The sequence below is a fragment of the Cardiocondyla obscurior genome, linkage group LG07 (genome assembly GCF_019399895.1).
Source record: "Cardiocondyla obscurior isolate alpha-2009 linkage group LG07, Cobs3.1, whole genome shotgun sequence".
NCBI lineage: Eukaryota > Metazoa > Arthropoda > Insecta > Hymenoptera > Formicidae > Cardiocondyla > Cardiocondyla obscurior.
Genome location: NC_091870.1, coordinates 7962400 through 7984571, shown reverse-complemented (window position 1 = coordinate 7984571; position 22172 = coordinate 7962400). Strand labels below are relative to the sequence as shown.

General features: G+C 44.5%; 1 protein-coding gene across 1 annotated transcript in view; it reads right to left on the bottom strand.

Moving 5' to 3' along the window:
- The window catches only part of Foxo (forkhead box, sub-group O), a 143632-nt gene that overhangs the window by 5177 nt on the left and 116283 nt on the right, over positions 1-22172 (bottom strand). The gene's annotated exons all lie outside the window — the stretch shown is intronic.

The window sequence follows — 22172 nt, the reverse complement described above, 5'->3', positions numbered from 1 at the left end:
AAATAATCAGTTCCTTTTTTTTTTTTAAGTTAATTAATGATAGTATTCTCAGTTTAAAAGAAAATAAAATATAAATTGTTATTTAAATTTGGATATAAAATAAATATTAAAAAATCCAAAAGTCGAACAATAAACGAATAATAAAATACCTTTTACAGTAGTTTAATAATCATGTGAGATATTGTATTTATTAACTAAATATGCGGATAAAATATCTAATAGTACTCTGAGCATTTGTGCCAACAAATTTGACGTGTATTTTCCATTCTATACATATACGTGTTTTACCAAAGCGCCGTGACTTATAATTAGGCATGATAACTTCGTTTCGTTAAGAGCTTGACAACGCGGTACTTGAATAAATACAGATTTCCAAACTATCGTCGAATATATCGTCAAGAAAGCTTCTAAAATTATCAAGCGGCAATTACATTTTAGTATCGCAAAACTCTACGTAGAAGATGTTTTGATAAAACGGAAAAATGTTATTATTGCAATGCAATTAAAAGAAGAAAAAAAAAATAACTTTGTCGTATTTTTAATACGATACTTCGAAGTACAGAATTTTTTTGAACACTTAATCCGGGCTCGAAACTGAATCGTTTAAAGCGTCTTGACTTCGGCGCTTAAATAATTAGCATTTAGCAAGAAAATTCGATAACGGGCATTCGATTAATGCGCCGGCGGGGGAATTCAATTGAGAAAGGCGGTCTCGGCATGATCTCGCGAAATTCGGGAACTTCCAGGACCGGTGCCGCCAAAGGGCCGTTTCGGCTATTTTCTCGCGCTTGATCCATTGCCCTAAATTGGTCCGGCTACGCGATGAACGAGCTCGGCCCCGGAGGAAGTCGACCGTGGCATCAACTTTTTCATTCCTGATATTAAAAAGTTTTTCCCCGGACCGCGAGAGAGACCGAGAGAAAGAGTGAGATCAAAATCCCTCTCTTCCGACGCGATCTCTCGACGTCTGTCGAAATGGCCGGCGACGGGAGGCGACCGGAAGCGATAGTTGTGCAGATTGGAAGAGAACGTAAGGAAAGGATCGCGACAGGAGGAACGAGGACGAAAAAGGGGGCCGTCAGGGGGAGTAAAGAGGTCGGGGGAGTTAGGTCGAGATGACGTAATGCTGCCGTTATATTAGGTTGTTACAAAAATCGCGTCGATTTCTGGGAGAGTGACTCTCGCCGTGCAAAAGTGTGCGAAACTTCAGTAACACAGTTTCCAGCGGGGGCAAGAAGTTGTGGACGATCGACGGAGCGCAAATACGGAATGAAAGTAAACGACTGACCGCCGCGATAATGTCACTCGATTAATGATCGCGATTTTAATTTAAAACGGAAACGTGTAATATAAATAGAATAGAAGGTTAAGAAAAAAAAAAAAAAACTAAAAATAATCGCGAAAAATAAAAAGAATAAAATTTCAACGAAAAAAGTTGGAAAGAAACGGAGCTCAAAAAAAAGTAAGGAACGATACAAATGGACAATAAGTACAAGGAATGACCGGAGACAAAGGCGAGAGAAGTCGTAATCGTTTAAAAGTAAGAGAACAAGGACGACGGAACAAGATTAAAACGGAGGGCAAGGAAAGAGGACTAACGCGGAAGGACGCGTCGTGAAAGAAACGGAGTTTCAAGCAGCGGGGACGCGATAAGGAAATAAATATCGAGAAGGATAGAGAAGCGAGGGCAAAAGGAGCGCGGATCGCAGAGAAGGACTTGCGTTAAAAGAGCGAGAACGACGTGGCGAGCTAATAAATATCGGGAGAGACAGGAAAACAAGGAGGGGTGGAGAGAGAGAGAAAGAGAAAGGGAGGAGGAAACTTATCTCAATTCGAAGAATGCAAAGGAGCGAGGATAGCAGGATCAAGATCGAAGCCGAAGTAAAAATAATGTATAAGCTAGCAACACGCTAACAAGGTCGGCGATGCGGGACCAAGATAGGCGCCCAAGAAAAGAAGAACACGAGGTGAAGTTGAGAACAAGGACGACAAGCTAAAGCAATAGATACCTGGACACTCCGATCGAGAGGTAGAAGAAGCTACTCCGAACAAGAAAAAAGACCGAGACAAAGAAGTAGAGGCGAAGGGACGAGGCCAGGGTGGCCCAGGTAACGGATATCGGGCTGGAAGTTGAGAGAAAAAAAAAAAAAAAGGGAACTGAGGGAGAGAAAAAAGAAAAAAGAAGGAGCTAGGGGTCGAAAACGCTAAAGAGAAAAAGAGAGGGCTCGCAGTTCGCGATCGAAGCATTGTTTAGCGAGAAGTCGATAGCTGATATCAGCGGAGTGAGTCGATGCACGCAACCTGCGCGCCGGCAGGAGGCGGAAAAGGGAGGATTTAGGGGGACGGGGTTCCCGTCGTCGCCGTCGCCGTCGTCGTTGTCGTCGTAGTCGACGTCGTCGGGAGTGATTTACATGCACGCCGAGGTGGCTTTTACCGTTCGCGACCGTGTTCGTAACACGTACGACGATACGTGGCCCCGGTCGCGTGTGTGCGGCACGCGGATACAGGCTACATCCACCGTCGCTCTGGCTGGCTGGCTGGCTGGCTGGCTGGCTGGCTAGCGCCGAAATCCGGGAATTGGGTTTCGCGTTGGCGGGCGCGTCATTACTTTGTTTATGTGAACGGGAACGCGCTGAGACAGCGAAGAAAAAGTGTCCCGTAACGGGCTAGATCCCGGACGGGCTAATATTTACCGGGGGGCGAGGAGGGCCCGGGTGATGTCGGAACGGTGGCGCGCTTCGCGATTTTTTTTCCCCTCCGAGCTTTCGAGCTTTATGCACGCGGCTGATCCACTTTGTGAGCGACGACCGATCGCCCTCGCCTCCGTCTCTCGTTCTCCCCCGCCTCCCATCGCCTGCATTGGCAGCATACCAATATCAAACCGATTTCCGTTTGCTCGCTCGAGCGATGTCCTTCGTTTGCCACGAGGTATCTCTTCCCTCTTGTCACTTCCGTTTCACGCCGTCCCTCCGTTAGAGGGAAAGATTCGCGAGGGACGGAGTGACGCAGAAACGCGGAATAGAGGATCCAAAGGTGAAAAGAGGAGCCTTAAGAGACGCAGGAGGCGAGAGGTGTTGAACGCGTTGAACAGTTATTATCCGATTGAAAGGGAGCCGCTCTCGCGTGTAAAATCCCCAAAATCGCAAAATTTGAATAAATAATTAGCGCGCTGAATAATTACCACGCCACCGGGCATTATTTAATCCCCCTGAATAAGTGAAACCGGGCGAAATTATCCCGCAGAAACATTACATTTTATACTTAATTCAGAAAACGGTATTGACTTATTGATCTCCCCTTCAGATGTAACCCGATCGTGGCTGAATGATTAATTGCGTCACGCGGCTTCGAGATTAGATGCGGCGTTAATAACTCAGCACGTGCTCTGTTCCGCGTGAATTTTTCACCCGATCCCGTCTTTCTCGCCTTTTACTTTTCCGACTATCTCTATTGCGAGCGTCATTGATATTTTCCCGCGACCTTGGACCACGTCGAATACTCGAGACGTCGGTTCGAACAAGAAGGCGGTGAACGTGGCGCCAGCTAAATACCGAGAAGAGCGAGGGGCACCGAGCGCAAGGAAAGTGAAAGGAAGAGAATCGCGTCTTCGCCAGAACGCGCTTCGCGAATGCGGATTTAACGGCGGGTGGGTTTAACGGCGCTTTAACGATCGTAACATCGACGTGACACCGCTACTCGCGTTATTGCGAACGCGTCGCATGTAGCCACAGGCCGCGCTGTTTCTCGCCGTTCGCGCGAGAAACATTAATTTCAAATCGATCGTAATTGGCCTATTTAATACGACAAAGGGGCCAGATTTTGCATCGACGAGGGGAAGAGAATGTAAATTGCGTCCAAACACGCGCGGATAATTCGACGTGTGTGAAAATCGCGTTTTCAAAGTTCGAAAAATTTTTTTTCTTTTTTTTTTTTTAAATTTGACTTCGGGTTGTTCCTTTCTGGCAAATTTAAAGTTAAAGATAAAAGTATTTGTTTATATCAGATTTAGATTCAAGAAGTCGAAAGTTCCAGCCTGAAATTTTTTGGGATCGCCGGATCCGATAATCTTCCTGACACGTGTATCGCGTGGACGTTCGGTGCCGGTAGGTTCAGATACCAGCGGGGAGGATAAAGCACGGAGGGGGTGGCCGGTAGCCCGGGCGTTCATTCATTCGCACAAGTACAAAAGCTCTTTCAGCGGGATGAAAGATCGGGCGTCGATGCTAAAACGCGGCTCCTCCCGTCCGCCCTTCGCCTGGACCCGCTAATGGATTCTGCACTTCGATGTCATCTTCCTCTTTTTTCCGCCAGTTCCCGGCCCGAATCCATATACCTTCCGCCACCCGCCGCGCTTCAATTCCCAGGTGCTCGGCGTTTCGCGTTTTCACAAGGTATAATGTATAATTGGGCGAAATTAAAAAATGCACGGGGCACACCTGGCGACTGAGAGGAAAGTTCAAGTATCTCGCGATCGCATTCATTATTACTAAGCAAATTAACGCCGCGTTCGTGTAAAATTTGAATGTTTAACGAAACGGCGTTCGAATATCTCGGCGAAAGAAAGGAGAGATCGGACAATCGCGAGATGAGGCAGCCTTTGTCTATCGGCGTTTTGAATTAAAATGTTTCGCCGGTAACTTTGGAAGAAGCGATTTCGTTCGGTTCTCAGGATCCATTTTCCCCTTTTCCCGATCGCGTAATCGTAGTAATTCAACGCGCATTGTCGGCTGCGCGCACGAGGCAAGAAGGGTACAATTAATCGAAGCTATATCGTCTTTAACGACGCGGAAGTGGCGGGCATTTCCATGCCAATGAGACTAGTCGACTTTCCTCGCGACCGGTAATTAACTGTCGCCTCGCAAACGCCCGATCGCGTTTTCCGGATTCCATTTCGCGAGGTGTTTCGCTACGCGATCTGAGTCGATTACCAATTACCGGTTTTTTTATGCTCACGGCGAATGTTTCAGCGTTGATCCGCGTAGGAAAAGGGAATAAAAACCCTTCGACGCGAAAGGTATTTTTGACGGGAAAATTATTTCGCAACGCTAACACACTTTCGCGACCGTTTATTATAATGCTCATGCATTTTCAGGCGGCAGAACGTCACTAAATAATAGTGTTAATGGCGTATCTGAAATTCTATGGCTCGCGAGGAGCGGGATTTCGCCCGTTTTACAAAATATTGCACGTCTAACTTGCGAACGGGGTAAATATTTACGCGGGCAATACAATGCGCACGCATATATGGCAGCATTCACGTTTCATTCTAGGTCAAACGCTGTTAATTACGAATTAAGTACACACGTAGAACGTATATAATTACACTAATAGCGACATTAATTATAATGCTACTGATATTACAAAGCAAACAGTGCCGCCGAATAATTCGGTTTTACATTTGGTAGAATGTAAGAAATTCATATAATTATCACTTCTTTTTCTCTTTATACGACAATAATTATTCGCTATTTTTTTCTTGAAATCACACACAATTAGAATTTTTATACGATCTACGAAGTCATTCTAAAAAAAATAATATATATTTTTTTTTTTAAACTGTATAATTATTTTCTTCTGCACAATTAAATTACAAATGCAAAAAGAAACCGAGGATAGCAGGTAGAGTGCCGTTGCATTTTTAACAATTATATTTACTCAGTACGATGTGCAGCACGACATTCATCGGACATATAAATTGAACTTCAATATCGCGCAATAATTTTGATCCCAATATTTATCTAAAGCAAAAAAAAAAAAAAAAAAGGAAAAAAGAGAAATATCAAATATCTTTTTTTTCCCCCTCAGCTGTATGTGAATCGCGTGCGAGGAAGCTTCGGTAACACCGAGCGCAATCTCTCCTTCGGCGTGTAAAGTATTTAAAGAGCTGATCGCGACGGCATTAATAATAACGCCCGCTACCAATTGCACAATTACACGGTCGTATCGGCCCTCCATTTCGATCGTCCATTACCGCGGCGGCACCGGGATACGTTCAATATACGAAGAGAGCGCGGCCCGATTCAATTTGAAAAAATAGGTTGCGTTAGCTTTGCATAGAGCACCAGTTTTTTATATTTTTAATTTCCATGCCGGCGCCGCCATTTCTATCTGTCATTGGCGCGGAGGGGAGTTAGTCGGGAGGATAGTGGTGGCGTACCATGCCGATGTATGATCTGCCTGCTGATATATGGCAGTAACGTGAGCAAAAATGCGGGGCCGATTGAATTACATTGAGTTACGTGTCGTTACGCAATGTATCTACGAGCGGGCGTGGAGAACGGCCGGGGGACGAACGGGGAGGAGAGCGCGGAGGAGAGAAATTTATAGCGCGATCTTTTGGTTACGTTTGATTTTGAAAAATCGTCACCGCCAAAAATTACGAGCCCACCCGGGCGTACGTTTTGGCACGTGCGCGCCGACCATATTTATTTGCCCCACGTGTTCCCCGGTTTCGTTTCGCGTTCTCCCTTGCCCCGCAGCCGTCCCGGCGTATCGCTCTCTCACCCTCGTGATTTTGCACTCACCGCCGCCGCCGCTTTTCCCGAGGAAATATACGGCCGGAGGAAACGACGCCGTATAATACCCGCGGCGACGTTTATCGTTATGCATGCTGAAATTACGAATTAAGAACGGCGTCCTTAAACAGTCGAGATATCCGCGGGGAGAACGCGCGTTAAACGGTGCCTGTTTGATTTATCCTTTTAATCGTATTTGTTACTTTGTACTTAATTCTTTTATTATAAGGCGTCGTGCGACTTCAAATTTTTTTTTTTTTTTTTTTAACCGGATGGGAAGGGTCAATGTGTCACCTTTGCAGCCGCAGACAGCCGAGGCCCCTCGGCCAATTCTAATCAACTTCCCCCGCGTACTTTTCGTTTCGAGGAACACAGGAGAATAACGAACCCTGAGAAGGAAAAATCGCTAAGAAAATTATTCGACTGGCGGTCGTTATCGAAGAGACCGCGCCGTTCCCCGTGCTAAGGGAATTAGGTTCGCGCTCCTCGAGATACGCGACAATTCGAATCCAGATTGAGGCATCGGTGCCGGTCGGCCGCCGAGAAGGAAAGGGGATGGGGTGACGAGCGAGAGGGTGCGGAAGGAGCAAGAAGAAGAACGTGGAGGGTTATCCTTGTCGAGTGGCGCGGAGGGAAGGACGGGGGGGGGGAAACGAAAGCGGAGGAAAAGGGGTGAGAAAAGGGGACGGGAAAGGGGGAAGGAGGGGGGAGATGGTGGGCTCACTGGTGCGAGGGGGCGAAAGACGCGTGTCGATGCGCCGAAGGAGGGTACGTGGCAAGATAGCGGTGGGTGTGGGAGGGCTGGCCACGTGGCGCCGCGGCGCGCCGTTCCGGCGCCGTCGTCCCGCACACCCCGTGTTGTACGGCTCAGTTCCACTTCAACCCCTAGCACAACGGCCGAACCGGCTGGCTGGCTGGCTGGCTGGCTGGGTGGCTGGCTGGTTGGCTGGGTCTCTCCGTCTCCTGCGAGACGTACGGGACTACTCGATCGCGCCGGAGACTGCAGCTCGTACCGATCACGTCGAGCGATCCAAAAATGCATTCGAGTTCTCTGATCGTTATAGACTAGAAAAATTGTCACGGCGATAATTTAAAGTGATTTCTTTTAATACGCGGACTAATCCAGACTTCCTCATTAGTTGGAAAACGAGTTAGAAATTCTGAGATTCTGTTGGCGAGAATTATTTAAATTGAAATTAATAAATATATAAAATTTGATTATTTAAGTTAAGTTTGGGAAATTTGATTCGACAATTTCTTTTATGTTTTATTGATGTATATTTAGTAATTTTCTTCTTTTTAATATTATAAAGATTAGATGAAGGAGGATGCGTAATTGGTACTGCACTTAGTATATCGGCCTTTCTTGGCCAAGAGATTGCGACGTTTAGCTCGTTTCGCATGACCTTCGACCTCCGTCCGTAATTCGGCGATAGTTAAGGTTTATACCCGCCAATGTTGGATCGTCTCTGTATCGTAAAATTAAATTAGGCGCTCTGAAAGTATTGCCGCGACTTCAGCGCGTTCGCTCGCGATAAACGGCGTCGTTTCACGCTGATTATCGATTTCAGCACGACCGGAGGAAGAGGGAGATTTCGGCAATCTTTGCAAGTACGAATCCCAAAGATAGAAAATAGAAGAAAACGGTACAGAAAACGATATACAGAAAGCGAACACCACGCTCGAATAAATTATAAGTTTCTCTCGTAATAAAATCTTTTAATGAAAATAAAAATTAGACAATTTCGACAAATTTTACGCGGTAAATTATTCCAGGGTCTCATCGCCATTAATTAAAACACGACCGGCAGCACGTCTTATTACAAAGTAACGAAGATCAGCAATTTTTAATTATATCTTTTCTATGAAAGATCGATATTCTAAGCTTCTTGAAAGGAAAAAAAAAAAAAAAAACCGTAAAGGATCTATAAAAGGACGCTTCATGAAAGATATTGGCCGTCAGATAATGGCCGTCGGATTTTTCCACGTCGCTGGAAATCTGAAAAATGCCGCTCGATTAATACGCGATTCTTCCATGTCGTTGGAAAAAAAAAAAAAAAAAATTGTGTTTCAACTTAAATTAAAATTCGTGCGCTATGCAAATCCTACTCACATTACAAAGTGTAATTTTACTTTATTCCTGTACAATCATATTAAACGTGTTTATCGTATAAATTTGTATATTTGCCGCCGCACGTTAATCTCGTTTATCTGTTTAGGTTAATATAATATAAAATCTACTAGACACGTCGAACGTTTTGTATCGTAAATATCTGAGAGCAGGCATCTCTCCCCCTCCCTCTTAATTATTTCACGTAACGTCATTTAATTACTTTTCGCCTTGTTTTACTAAATCTCGGTGCTTAATTATCTTCGTGACTGAATTCACAACGTTAATTTGGCATCAAAGCGGCGCGCTCGCTATACATTTAAACACGATTCACCGACGTATTATTGTCGGCATATTCGGGGACACTTATTCTTAATTAGCCCATGAATATTTTATCTGCGACAGCTCAAATCAGCTTGCGGAAAATTGGCTCGTCGTAACATCGTTAGCGTGACATGATCTTTCAGGCTCCATTCGATTACCGTAAAACTGCACACAACTCTTTAGAACCTCACATTGGTAACGTATATAAATATTACATGAAACTTAACAATCGAATAAAACTAACATTAGTTGAAAGTCTTTCGCAAATTCTCCGATTTTAGAAAACAACGTAAAAATGCATAAATGTTGAACTTCCCGAGTCCGTCGCTTAATTTGCAAGAAAAAAATTAATCGTTGATTGTAATTTCTATCGTCTGTAGGCTCTTTCAGTTAAATCGTCTAATTTTCGTCCACGCGATGCAACGAAAAAAGAGAGAGAGAAAAAAAAAAAAAAATCAGGGTACTGCAAGGACGACGTGGCGCAGTTTGTGCATTCGCGAAGTGGAACAAGTCAGTCGCGAGTCAGGCGGATCGCGACGCTTTTCGATTCGAGTCGACCGGGATGGCTTCGAGTTTTCCCCACGCCCGCCCGCCACCCCTACGTACCGTTACGTCAGCATGTTTCAGCGGCCGCCGGTGCCCGAAAGTTTTCGCCCCGGCGACAAGATATTTCAAGTGGTCGCTCGGTCGCTCAGTCGCGCGATCGTCCCGCGCTGAAATATTGGACGGCTCTTTCTTGCAGCCGCATATTCTTCCTCCACCCCCGGGCGCCTCGCCGCCACTTTCTACCGCCAGCCCACCCCTCGCCGCCCGTCCCCTGTCCCTGTCATCCACCATCTCCCGCGACCTTCTTTTTCTCCCCCGGCTTCCTTCTTTTCCGTTCCCGACCTCTTCCCTACGCTGTCTAACCCTCCGTTCGCCCCCTCTGCCTTTATCCTGACGTCTTCTTTTCGGTGGCCGGGCGCCTGCCTTAGCGCAAGAACTTCACGACTTATGACTCGCGTATTAAGTCCGGCGGAGCTCCAGCTATCCGCCGTTAACTACCCATGAATGAGTTACGCTCGGCCGACGCTAATTTCCCAGATTGTCCGAAAAGAACGTAAAGTGTCTATTAATCCGCGTAACGAGGACGGGACCGTCCCGGTCTCCCGCGGGAAGAGCTACGAGCTCTTTTTCGGCGCGAAGGCAAAGCGGGACGAAAAAACGCCGTCGCGAAGAATCGCGGAGAGAAAAACGTCCTCGGTAAACTTAGCTGTGGTATATATTTTTCGGAGGATTTGCGAAAAATCGAGCGGCGGGATCGACGACGATGAAATGTAGATGACGCGTGCGAAACAACAGGTTAATTTTGGCGAAAACCGTATGTTTTATTAGAACTTTATCGACGAAATCGTTAGACGAACCTAATTCGGCTTCCTCCGATGCCGCACGGGTGATCTTATGACGAATTGAAAACGCCGAAGGGAGATAAAGGCGCTTTTAACCACAAACGTGAACAATTTGCACGCCTCGCGCCGCTGAATGTTTCACCGTTCCTTGTGTTTATCGCAAAAACGACGGGATAACTTCCTTCGGCAAATAAAAAATTGAGAACCTTCTATTTTGAGGCGTAATCTTGAAATTGTGCTCGTATAATATTTAATCCGACCTCACATATCTCGGCAAGATTTTGATAAAATTGAGTGAATATATATAATTCTATTAATTAGTGAGTGATTTCTAAAAATTTCTATGTTATTCCGATATTATTAGTCGTCGCGATGATTCGTTAAACTTCAACAAGTAAATATCACAAGATTAGATATTAATGAAATAAAGTTTTTTGTATATAAAACGCAGGTATAAGTAACGTATACTACTTTCGTATGGACGAGTCAAGCATATTCTGAACCACAATGAATACAGAAATGCAAATACAAGTTAATACTGTGTAATTTATTTCGGTAAAATCTCTATAATTCGTTGCACACGTCACTCTCCGAGTAAACTGCCCAATTAATGTCATTTCGCGGCCTGGAAGCAGAACAGAGGATTTCCTATATTTGCACGTATGACGTCTCATTTCCTTTGGAGAATAAATGACGTAAAATGACGTTGATTACCCTATTTTCTGATAATCGACATAGCGAGTTAAAAACCTACGTTCGTTTATATCGTTATCGGGGTCTAAAAAAATTTTTTTATTTTATTTAAATTAATTTCGCGTTGCATTTTTACGACGGCCCATAATAAGTCATCTCTTACGTTTCATTATAAAATTCTAAGACCGAGAGGCGCGACGGTCAGGTCATCGATGCTCTCTGTCCGCGAGTTCCGGCTTACGCGAGAGACATCAACGTCAAGGGACCGTTCGATACTACATATCGTTACGCGAGATATCGCGAGGACCTCGGCGGGAGGACGGAAAGACGGAAAGTGCGCCCTCCTCCGCGTCCTTCTTAAAGGATAACGACGGAAAACGCTGGGCGGAACAAAGTAGTTGGCGCCGATTAAACAAATCGCATTATAAGTTAGCCTCCGCTGGCTGGTAGTACCAAACTTACCAACTCGCTTTATATTAAGACGAACCGCCCTCCAGGACATCCCCCGGGCCGCGCGCTACGCTTGATCTGAGACCGGCTATAAACTTCAGAAATGGCTCGCCCTCTCGCCCCTCTGCGCCCCGCGCGGCCGGGGGAGGATATAATTGTTTAATTGAATTTATTAGGACGTCGCTCGTAGATTTGTCAAAGCTGACAGTTTTAGTCCTCGCGCCGTCGACGCGCCGCCATCCCTAGCGCCGCTCGCCCCCAATCGCGAGCCTACGTGTCGAGTCTGGATCCTTTATTTCTCCCGCACCCGTACTAATCCCCGGCCCGACCCATGCTAACTGGCGCTCTATTACTCATAATTAGCGCGTGCCGGTACTCGTTTGCGAGCGTCTAGCGCCTTTCCGCGCCGTTTTCAGCGAGATCTCGCCTCGCGATCGGGAGCGAGCTTCTTAAGTGACCGCGTTTCTCTTACTTCGCGGCGATGAATATTCCTAGACGGACCGGCTAGACGATTAATAGTTCCTACGGCTGAATACGGCGCAAAGAATATTATTCGGCGTCATCGAGCGGCTAATTGAACGGCGATCAAAGTTTCACGCACGCCGGTCGCTCCTGCGGAATTTATTCATGACGATTAGATATAACTCCGAGATGAACCGTCATCGCTTCATGCTTTAACAATACGGCGAGAAATGATCCTTTAAGAATACTCGAATTCGAGCTCCGTTAAGAGGACGCGGAATTTAATTTTCATCATTACGCGGAGATCCACTTTTCGCGGCATGAAATAAGAATGTGTTTTCCTCGGCTCCGATGTTGAAAACATTAATGACTTAATTTTTCCCACCGCGGCAAAAAGAAAAAACAATCCCCGGATAATTAATAACGATTGTTACGCGGCGTCTAAATATACAGGGGATTATCCGTTGATTTTTGACGAGACTCCGACGCAGAAAAACAGGAGTGGACGGAGTTGTAAGGAATTGAGATTCGCTGTAAAATTTAAACACATCAATATTAGACCGCCGTAAAAGTTGCTTTACGACGGCGGAACCATCAAAACTATCGAGCGGCCTGATTGCATTTTCGTTCCGTTTTACAATCCTCATGAACGACGCCGGCGAAGTGCACGGGCATTATCGTTTTCAACTCGATTATCGTGATTCCACGATGATCGACTGCAACGCCGGGCGCATACTGCGCAACGACATTTATCTAGAAAGTTTTTCCCCCAAACACGACGTGTCCTATCTGCCCGACATAAATCCAGCAAAAACGAACGGACCGATGAATCCGGTGTACTTCAGTTTAATAACTACTCAAAAGCGCTCGTACGCCGTAAAACTATTGCGAGTAAAACTGCGGGTGAATTTTGTTGCATAAAATCGAGATATTAATTAGAATTAGAACAGATTACTCGACCCATATGTTGACTTTTAATCGGCGCTTTCTAAATTTCTTTAAAGCCATTGAAAAAATATTTACATGAACTACTGAAACGTAATAATTAAAAAAAAAAAAAAAAATATATATATAATTAAGACACAATTTTGAGAGTGATCGTGTAAGATAAAAATAATTTAAAATCGAATGCTTCTGATAGGAAAGAATTTTTTCTCCTTTTCTTTTATATCTCGGGATCTAATTTAAAAGAATTCTTTCTAATCAAGAAAAAAGTTTTCAATAGTTCTAATATTTGAAAACCGTCCTGAGTGACCAATATTATAAATACTATTTTATTCATTTAAATTTTAATTAATATTTTATTAACAACGTGCGCTAGTTATCGTCTTACACCAAGTACGAAAATAATAAGATTAAACGCTATCGCCAGCCACAGCATTCAGACTCGTAATTTCCACGGTTAGTCCGCAACCTTTGCGACGCAGTAAATTTTAACTACGAAATGTTTTAGTGCGATTAATTTCTGGTAGCGGGATCTTAAAAATCGAACGAAATCGGCCATTTATTCATCCGCAGCGGATTCCTCGACCGTGTCATCCTTAGTCACTCTAGCGCCATCGCTCATGCTCGAGCGCGAGGTGAAAAGAAATCTCAGTCAAGAAGCGCAGGGTGCATCGTCCGCGGATTTCTTTGTAGGAATATCCCGGCGGGGTCGACGCCGGCGTACGTGATTTCCCGCGATCGCGGTAACTCAATATCGAGCTCATAAATTTACATTACGCTCAACGGAGATACCCCCGCGCCCATTTCGGCAGCGCCGGGAACGATGGTGCTGCTGAAAATCGCCGTCCCGCTAATGGACACGGAGAATTACGCGCAATCGAGAGATCTTCTCGCGAGAATTACCGTCGTCCGAGAAGAGGAACGCTCCGCCGATTAATTTAATCGGGAGTGCTAGCCCGCCGAATTCAATGCACCCGGTCGATATTAGTTATATTCGTTGCGAAGGATATATATGCATTTATCACTTAAATTCGTCATGAATCTCTGACAGGGATGGGATAATGAGATAACATCAGCGGGAAGCAAAGAGAAGCGACGGAAATTAAAAATAAAAAAATAATAATAATAATATATTATTCACGCAGAAAAATAAGCTCTCCTTTGTTTATCTCTCAAAAGCCGGCTAAAAATATTAATTCTCACACTTGGCGCGGTATAGAGCGATCCCGATTAATTACAACATTTTTTTTTTTTTTTACTCGCACGGGTGATTAAGAATTTGTCCGAGAATTAACTTTGACCGAATGAGAGTCGATTAATTTTACACGTGCCCCGAGCCCGAAGGTCCACTTACGCGCGTCGAAACGACGTCGTTATTTCTGAAATACGCACTTTCGGGCGATGGTGATCCGGAGCGCTCTCAGAAATCGGACGAGGCACTTTAATTTCCTGGTAGGTGGTCGGGCAAGAGAGGAGAAACGAATGGAAACGAGACGGCGTAGTCGGAAAATGTGCGAAAGCGGAGGCGAGGGGCGAAGGGCGCGGATAGGCAGGCGGATGGATCGTTGTTGCCATGACAGTCCTCTCTCGGACGAGGGTGAGCGAGTGTATCATTGCTCTCGCGGTTCCCGATCTCTAAGATCCCGCGTATCCTTATCGTTCCGGTAACGATTACATTCAGATCCATGCGACGACACGATAAGTCTAATCTAATTTTCGTTACGCGTCGAAAATTATGCCGACAGCCCTTTACTACACGCGCGTTGTTCGGGCCAAAGAAACGCGCTTCTCGTTTAATTTTATATGCCCGCGTGTATTAACTTTCATTATTATTAATTGCCCGCGTGCAACACAATTTTACAGGTACAAAGAATTTCGCGGCAACTTTTCAGAGGTGTCTCAAGTAATTTTCAAAATAGAATAATTTTTATTGCAATATCGTATTAATTTATCGCTGTTGCGATGATAATTATCCTATCATCGAAGTCAAGATTACTGGAATTTAAACCGAGATAATCATCGCGCTACAAGCTCGCGAAGATCGTCTTTAACTGTTACGCGTTTTATTAATTGCAATAGAACAAAATTTTTTTTTTTTTAATAAAAGTCAAAAAGAGTCAACTGTATTAAAGGTATACGCACTTTCTTCCAGTGCAATGCAGATGCTTTAAGGAGCTATGAGCTTGAATGCCGGCTGAAAAGCTTTAAAAGTGAGAGAGCGAGCGGGTGGATAGGTAAACAAACGCCGGGGTTGTTTACCCTTCTGAGAATGTAGACTAGAGCAGGTCGTCCCGGAAGCCGGAGGCATCCGTTGCATACTTTCCTCCACGACCTATCCTATTTCATTGTGTCTCTCCCTCTCGACGCCACCCCGATCTCTCGCGGTTCTTCTCTCCCTCGCAAAAAATGCGCCCCTTTCGGGATATTAAAATATCAGAGGCGGCGGACGTTCATTGACAATTCATTGGCCAATTACGTGCTTTCATATTCGATCGCAGCTGTCAATAAACGATTAATCGAGCAATAAATAAGCTCCAATCGAATCTATTTCTCATCGTTATCTTCTCTTATTTTGGAATATATCGTCAGTCGACGTGCGCGTGGATTTTGAAAAATATTCTCCCAGCAAGCGCGTAGAAAAAAGAAAAAAAAAATAAAAATAAAATAAAACGTGACGCGGAGAGAAAAGTCCCTCGACTAGAAGATCAAACGTGAGAAATTCTTTTTTTTTTTTTTTTAAGATACCAATAACGCATTTGGTTGCAGCTGCTTACAATTTATTCCCGGCGTGTTCCCTGACGGTTCAAATAATTTTACAATATTTTTTTTTTTTTTCTATTAAAATCAAGTTTTTAGGCATTTTGTCTTTTTCGCGCAAAGTCTCGAGTGTCAAAATTTACCGATGCCGACGTTCCATCCGGAGTCACACGCGCGTCTTTCCGTATCAAAGGGTAGCCTCCCGCCGCCTCCGCCGGGAGGGCATTCCAGATGACGTCGCAAAACGCGTCATTAAGGGAACAAGAACGGAGTGACGCTCGGTGGCGGCAGCGTCGGGGAGGCGAGGGGTCGTTGTAATTATTTCAAGGCCACTGAACGCGCGATCGAGTGAGCGCACCTCGCATCGGATCATGCTGCTTCAGTGATCCTGAGGCGCCGTTAATCTCCGATCCTTCCCGCGAGGACACATGTCCTCGAGGTCGGTCGGTCGGTCGGTCGGTCCGTCCGTTCTTCCTTCCTTCCTACATAGTGCCACCGATAATGGTCGCAGACGTTATCCGTCATTGATTTACCTAGACGACGACGACGACGAGGCGCACGCGGAAGTTCACTCGGCGCGGCAGTCAAACGGAGGGAATTAACGCCCGGGGAGGTTCGTCGCCGGCTTTATTGCGCGCGATCGCACAATCGATACTCGCCCCGATAAGGCCACAGCATGTCGAACATTTCGCCAGGATCTTAGAAGCCGGCGCCTTTTGAAATCCCGCCTGAACGACTAAAAGAGCCGTTGTAGCTGCACGATGCAAAATACTCGCGATAATTTTTGATTATTACATTCCTTCGAGCGCTTTTTTCTTTAATTTTTAAGTCTTTTATTATTATTAATTTTTTTTTCTTTTTATTTTAAAGTGTTAAAATTTTTTAATTTAGAACAATATTCTTTTTTTTTTTTTTAAAGATTCTGTAATTAGTAAATTTTACATGACTTTTTTAACGGTATGTAATTAATCAATAACGTATAATTGTTAGGTCATATTTTCGTAATGAGTTCCCGAGCTCTCAAAACCAATGTGGATATCTCGAATATTCACTCATTTTACGATAATTCGGTTAAGAAGATTGAAAGATGAATGAGGATTTCTATTTATATGCGCATCCGCAAATGGCGCTATTGCAATCATCATTGACGTAAAATGGTTTTAGTTACATCAGACGGTGCTCAAGCGAACGTTATAAAAAAGACTATCAATTATCCTCGGTCGTAGTCGATATTCAGGCGGTCTTGACGTGCGATTCATGATAATAAGATTCCAGAAATCGAGAAAATTATATCAATATATATTATAATTATTATTATTGCTTATATCTATTACGTCCGTCACTATTTGACTGCATAAAATGTTAATTTGATTATTTGTCTATTTTATCACAAAACGCTAATATATTTTTCAACTTGTCACAATAACAATAATCTATAATTATAAAAGTGTACTAATATTATTTTAAAATTATTTTGAAAATTTAAGTATCGTGAATAATTTATCCCGTTGCAAATATATATTTTTGCGATATAGGCAACGCGTGAAAATGCGATTCGTATACTTATCGCAAGGATAAAAGATGGACGTTGACGTGGAAATTCTAGGCAAGTCGATTAATGTACTTCGATTCCGCGGGGCACATCCTCCACGCGGGATTCGCTTACGCGGATTCGTTAACTCAGGTGAGCCAGGATATAATGAGGCAAGTGATGCTCGAAGTTCGCCATTAAGCGCGCGAACTACGCGAGGGGCGCGGGCGCGATAAATTTCCCAGAGACATCGAGCGTACTTAGGTTATAAGTTATAAATTACAGGTCTTCACGCGCTCGGTTAAGTTTCCAGGCGACCGTAATTAAAGGCTAAGATTTCTGCGAGGTGTGTTTCGTCGCAGGGGATAATTATACGTTTGACCCACTTCCGTTGGCGCTTTATGTCAACATCCCTCTCGGCAGGATCGGGATAATTTATAAGCATATTCACACACAAAGAATAATTTTTAAGCAGTACAACGTCTGATTCGGACATTTTAACCCAATTAAATTTTTCGTCTTTGCCAATTACTGTAAGCTGTCTTCAGTCTGGTTTCACTTAATAGTTTAACCATGTTTTAAATAGTAATATAAAATGCAAAATACGATTAAAATTAAAAAAAAAAAGAAACATAAAAAGTAATTCAATTTTTTTTTAAATTAAATGTACTGCATGAAATAATACATTTAATTTTCCAATCATTATTACATTTATACAAACATATGAGTTTTATTTTCAAAAAGTTATTCAAATTTAATAAAAATGGAGTTAAAATAAGATTCTAAACATTGTTTAATCCATTTTAAAGTTAAATTAAAAATTATACGTCAGACTGATATAAAAGTAGTCTTGCACAAAAGACAGAGAGGTACAGAAGAGAATGAGGGAAAGGGGGCGAGAGAGCCGTCATTGATACCTGCCAATCATTGGAAACGGCGCGCTCCAATTGTTCGCGGTGCAATTACGGGGTGGACGGGAAAAAGGGGATTAGAAAGGGAGAGCACACGTGCGCGCGCGTGAAAGGGAGAGAGAGAGAGAGAGAGAAAACTGTCACGCGTCGTGGCGGGGTGTCAAACAAATGACACCCCGCAATTTGGCACATTCAGCGTAGTAGCTTGTTGCGTGTCCATTCATCCCGCGATACCTCATCTCGCGGCGAAAGGGTCTTTCTGTTCTTCCCTCGCTGCGTGTCTGCGCATCACGCATGCAAAATGCACGCGGAGCGATAGGGATTCCGATAAATGCCCCTTTTTTGCGTGGAGAAACATGGAGATGTATTTAACTAAGAAGAGGCCGACGGGGAAATTTTTTTGCACCGAAAATTACCGTAGCGTCACGGTACAGTCGTGGACCATTTCGAAAATTACAAGTTAATAACAATAAAGCTAATACCCCTTTCTGGAACCGCATTTAACTTCTGCTTCGCGCGATTGCGGAAAAAGCGTTATCCGTTTAGTGTCAAATGCGATAAAATGCAATACGAAGCTCCCGATGTACACGAGAATTTCCAGGAAATACAAAGGGCGCACTATCCCATATTACAAACGTGGATAATCGATAACATGTGCTTCAATAAAACGCTTCATTTAAGTTTCGGCCGTGCAAATCAAGCTACAAAAGCAAATTAAATATCAGGAAGTTCCGCTTTTTTGGATCATAAAAAAAAAAAAATAAAATAAAATAAATAAAAATACATAACGTAATAAAGAACATTTCGCCGTTGACTTAAAAAAAAAAAGATCAGATTAAATATACCGCAAGTACATAAAATTAATCTGCGAATCAACGTATCTATTAAAAATTATTTTTAATACCGTAAGCTTCGCGATAAGATTCGCAAAATTCGCCACGATGTTCCGCCGAACGGGAAACGTAATAATTCCGGCACGTGCGCGGAAGATACTAGCCCGGCCGGGTATAGACTAAAAGCGTTGCCGAGATGGAGCGTAACGGTGTTGTGTACACTTATTTAGCGTGTAAACACTCACAGGGTTTGCCAGGAGAGCAACAAGTGCCCACTGATACCGCCGCCGAGAGTAGCTGGCTTTACACCTCGCCCGTGCGCCGGGAGAGTCGGAGGCGCGCCGAACATCCTCGAGCGATCTGCGGCGGGATAAGAAGCCGCCCGTGGACCAGAATATTACCGGCGGCTTTGACACCCATTAACACGCGCCAACTCGACCCCGCGACTTAGTCGACGGGAAAAGATCGCGTGATTCGGAGCGAGCGACGGTCCCGAAAGTACGTTCGTTGGTTAATTCTACGTTAATCGCCAGCACCAACGATCGATTAGAAAAATGTTTTTCTCTTCAAATTTTTAGTAGAAAATTAACGAAATCTGCGCGCCGGGTATTACATTGCGTCGAACTGTTAAATAACACCCTTGAGATGTATTCGGAATTGTTAAAAATTTTTTTGATGCACGTTGACTAGCGGGACTTTAAATTTGACTGGGTGTGTCCACCCCGTGCGGTCAGAACGCTGGAAAAGCGAGGAGACGGTCGCGCACGGGATTATTTTCCTGAAAAACGTTCAATCCGAATTTCAGTACGCCCGTCATTATCTTATTGGAAGCGCATCGCGTCTGTGTAGATTGCAAAATATTGACCGTCGTGTTATATTTGTAGAATACGAGTATCGCGCCAGAGTACTTTTTTTCCGGGAGAAAGCTTCGATGAATACGGAGGCGAATTAAATGTCGGGCGAGACGATTCCGCGTGCGAGATCACGCGCCCTTCCGGGCCACGCGAGATTACCGCGGGATTTCCTCTCTCGAGGAAGGGTTTTGGCAAGAAGCCGCCACATCGGGAACGTCGCGGGGCGAGAACAGGAGTGGACGGTGGACCGTTCGCGCTGCCAACAGGCTACTTTCCCGCGCCGGAAATACAGCGGACGGTCCCGGCGACGGACACCCGGGCGATTCGGGCTTCCTATTGCTGTCGCGATCGTTCCGCGGAGCGTTATAAATCGGCGTCTCGTGTACACGGGGCGCTTGTAAACTTTTGAATTCATGGCACAAGATATCGGAAGGATGCGCTCGGCGATGCCTTTTTATTCGGCGCGCGCAGCGGGACCGAAAAATCCGTCATATTTATCGACATTACGGATTCACGTTAACACAATCTGTTTAAATTATTTGCAAAAAACACGAAAAAAAAAAAAAAGAGGGGGGAGAAATTAAATATCGGAAATTACGGAATATGAAATGCGGAATATTGAATATGGAAAATTAAATATTGTTTTTTCTTTTGGGTGGAGCAAGATTAAAAAATAATGTATTGAAATTGAAACTAAAATAAAGAAGGATATGCAAATCGCGCAAAAATTGTTTGAAGAGACTGAAAATATGGGTTACCATTGTAAATAGAATAGAATTGAATGAATGGGATTCGAGTACGCGTCGCGCGCTGTGAATACATCGTTATCGATAAAAATGAAACGGAGCCGCGACTAAATGATGTATTAGAGCGGTCCGAGGGTGATTAATAGTTAATCTCGCGCGTCGAAATGCGCGAGACGCTAAATGTCGGCGTTGAGCAAGTAGGCGAATTACAGAGGCTTTGATGTGCAGCCGAAACTTTTATCGCGATAATGTATTTCTAAATAAGAAACGACCGGGGAAATAATTCGCGGGAAATCCCACGGGCAAGACGTGATACGCCGTTCTCTCGCGTCAACGTCGCTACGTTCCCGGATATTATTTTCTACGATGGGGCTTTGCCGCGCGAATGTAATATTAATTAGAACGCGTACCGAGCGCGACATAACTCTGCGCGGGGTCAAGCAAGCGCGCCTCGCGAAATGCGGGACTCGGCGTTTTAATTCGCAAGCAGTATTTAATGTGATATTAATTTAAATTGTCCGTACGGGTCAGATCGAAATGGCTAAAAATATTATAACCGTCGAGTGGATTAAAACAGGTCCGCGAATAACTGAAATAAAAAAAAAAAAAGAGAAGGGAGAGCGCGGTGTGCTCCGCGAGATTTTTCAGTAAATTAGCGCGAACGTACGGAGATATTGCGATTCACCCTCGTGAATTTTGCGCTCGCGGCGGAAAGGGAGCGTGGAGTTGTAAGGCACCCCGTAAAGTACAAAGCACGCAGCTTTTATTTCCGGGAGCTAAACGGCGCGAGGTGAGAGCGAGAGACAGTGAGAGAGAAAGAAAGAGAACGAGAAAGAGCTCGGAAACGCTTAAATTACCCCTTTCCTCCATTTGATCCCCGCGACGACCGGCTCCGGCTACCTTCACACTAATTGGCTTAATTTCTGCGCTGATTATAGTTATTCGCGTTCCCGCTTCAAAACGCAGCCTCCGCGGAAAGCAGCCTAAGACCCGTGACTTCTTAAATGTCTCGAGTAGCTCGGAAAAGTGCAAAATATTCCGACGCGTAATCGCGATCCGATGCCCGACCGGTTCGTCTCCGTTGCCGCGGTTAAAATTTACCTAGTTAACTTTGAAAAGCCAATTTACGTCGGCATTAAGAATTTTCGTAATTTGCCTTGAATCGCCGGATCATTAATTATTACGTAACGTAATTTTTAAGATACTTGGAAGTTTACTCGCGAGCGATATTAAGCAAAGTTTATTAACTTATATAAATTATTTTATATCGCTACGAAATAATCCGTACAGCGAATAAATTTTATCACCGCAGTCGTCCAGGACTGAACGCCGGCCGATTTTTCGAAACGCGAAAACCACCGAGACGAGGTCATTTTTGCCCTTCGTGCGGAGAATTCCGGCAAACTTTAAATTACATTCGAAGGACCTGTCCTCCGGCTGTCACTGCCGCGAGAGAACGAGCTCGTCCTCGCGCGGCAGCCCCCGTCATCGGGTTTCCTTAATTTATATAGACGGGGACGCTTATTCGCGCCGCTTTCTTCGGGCTGCCTTCTCTTTAAGAAAACGACGCGGAGGAAGAGGACGGAGGGCGGAGAGGCGAACTGGCGGCCATATCTCCGGAAGTTAACTTTCTCCCTGATTGACGTTCGGTTA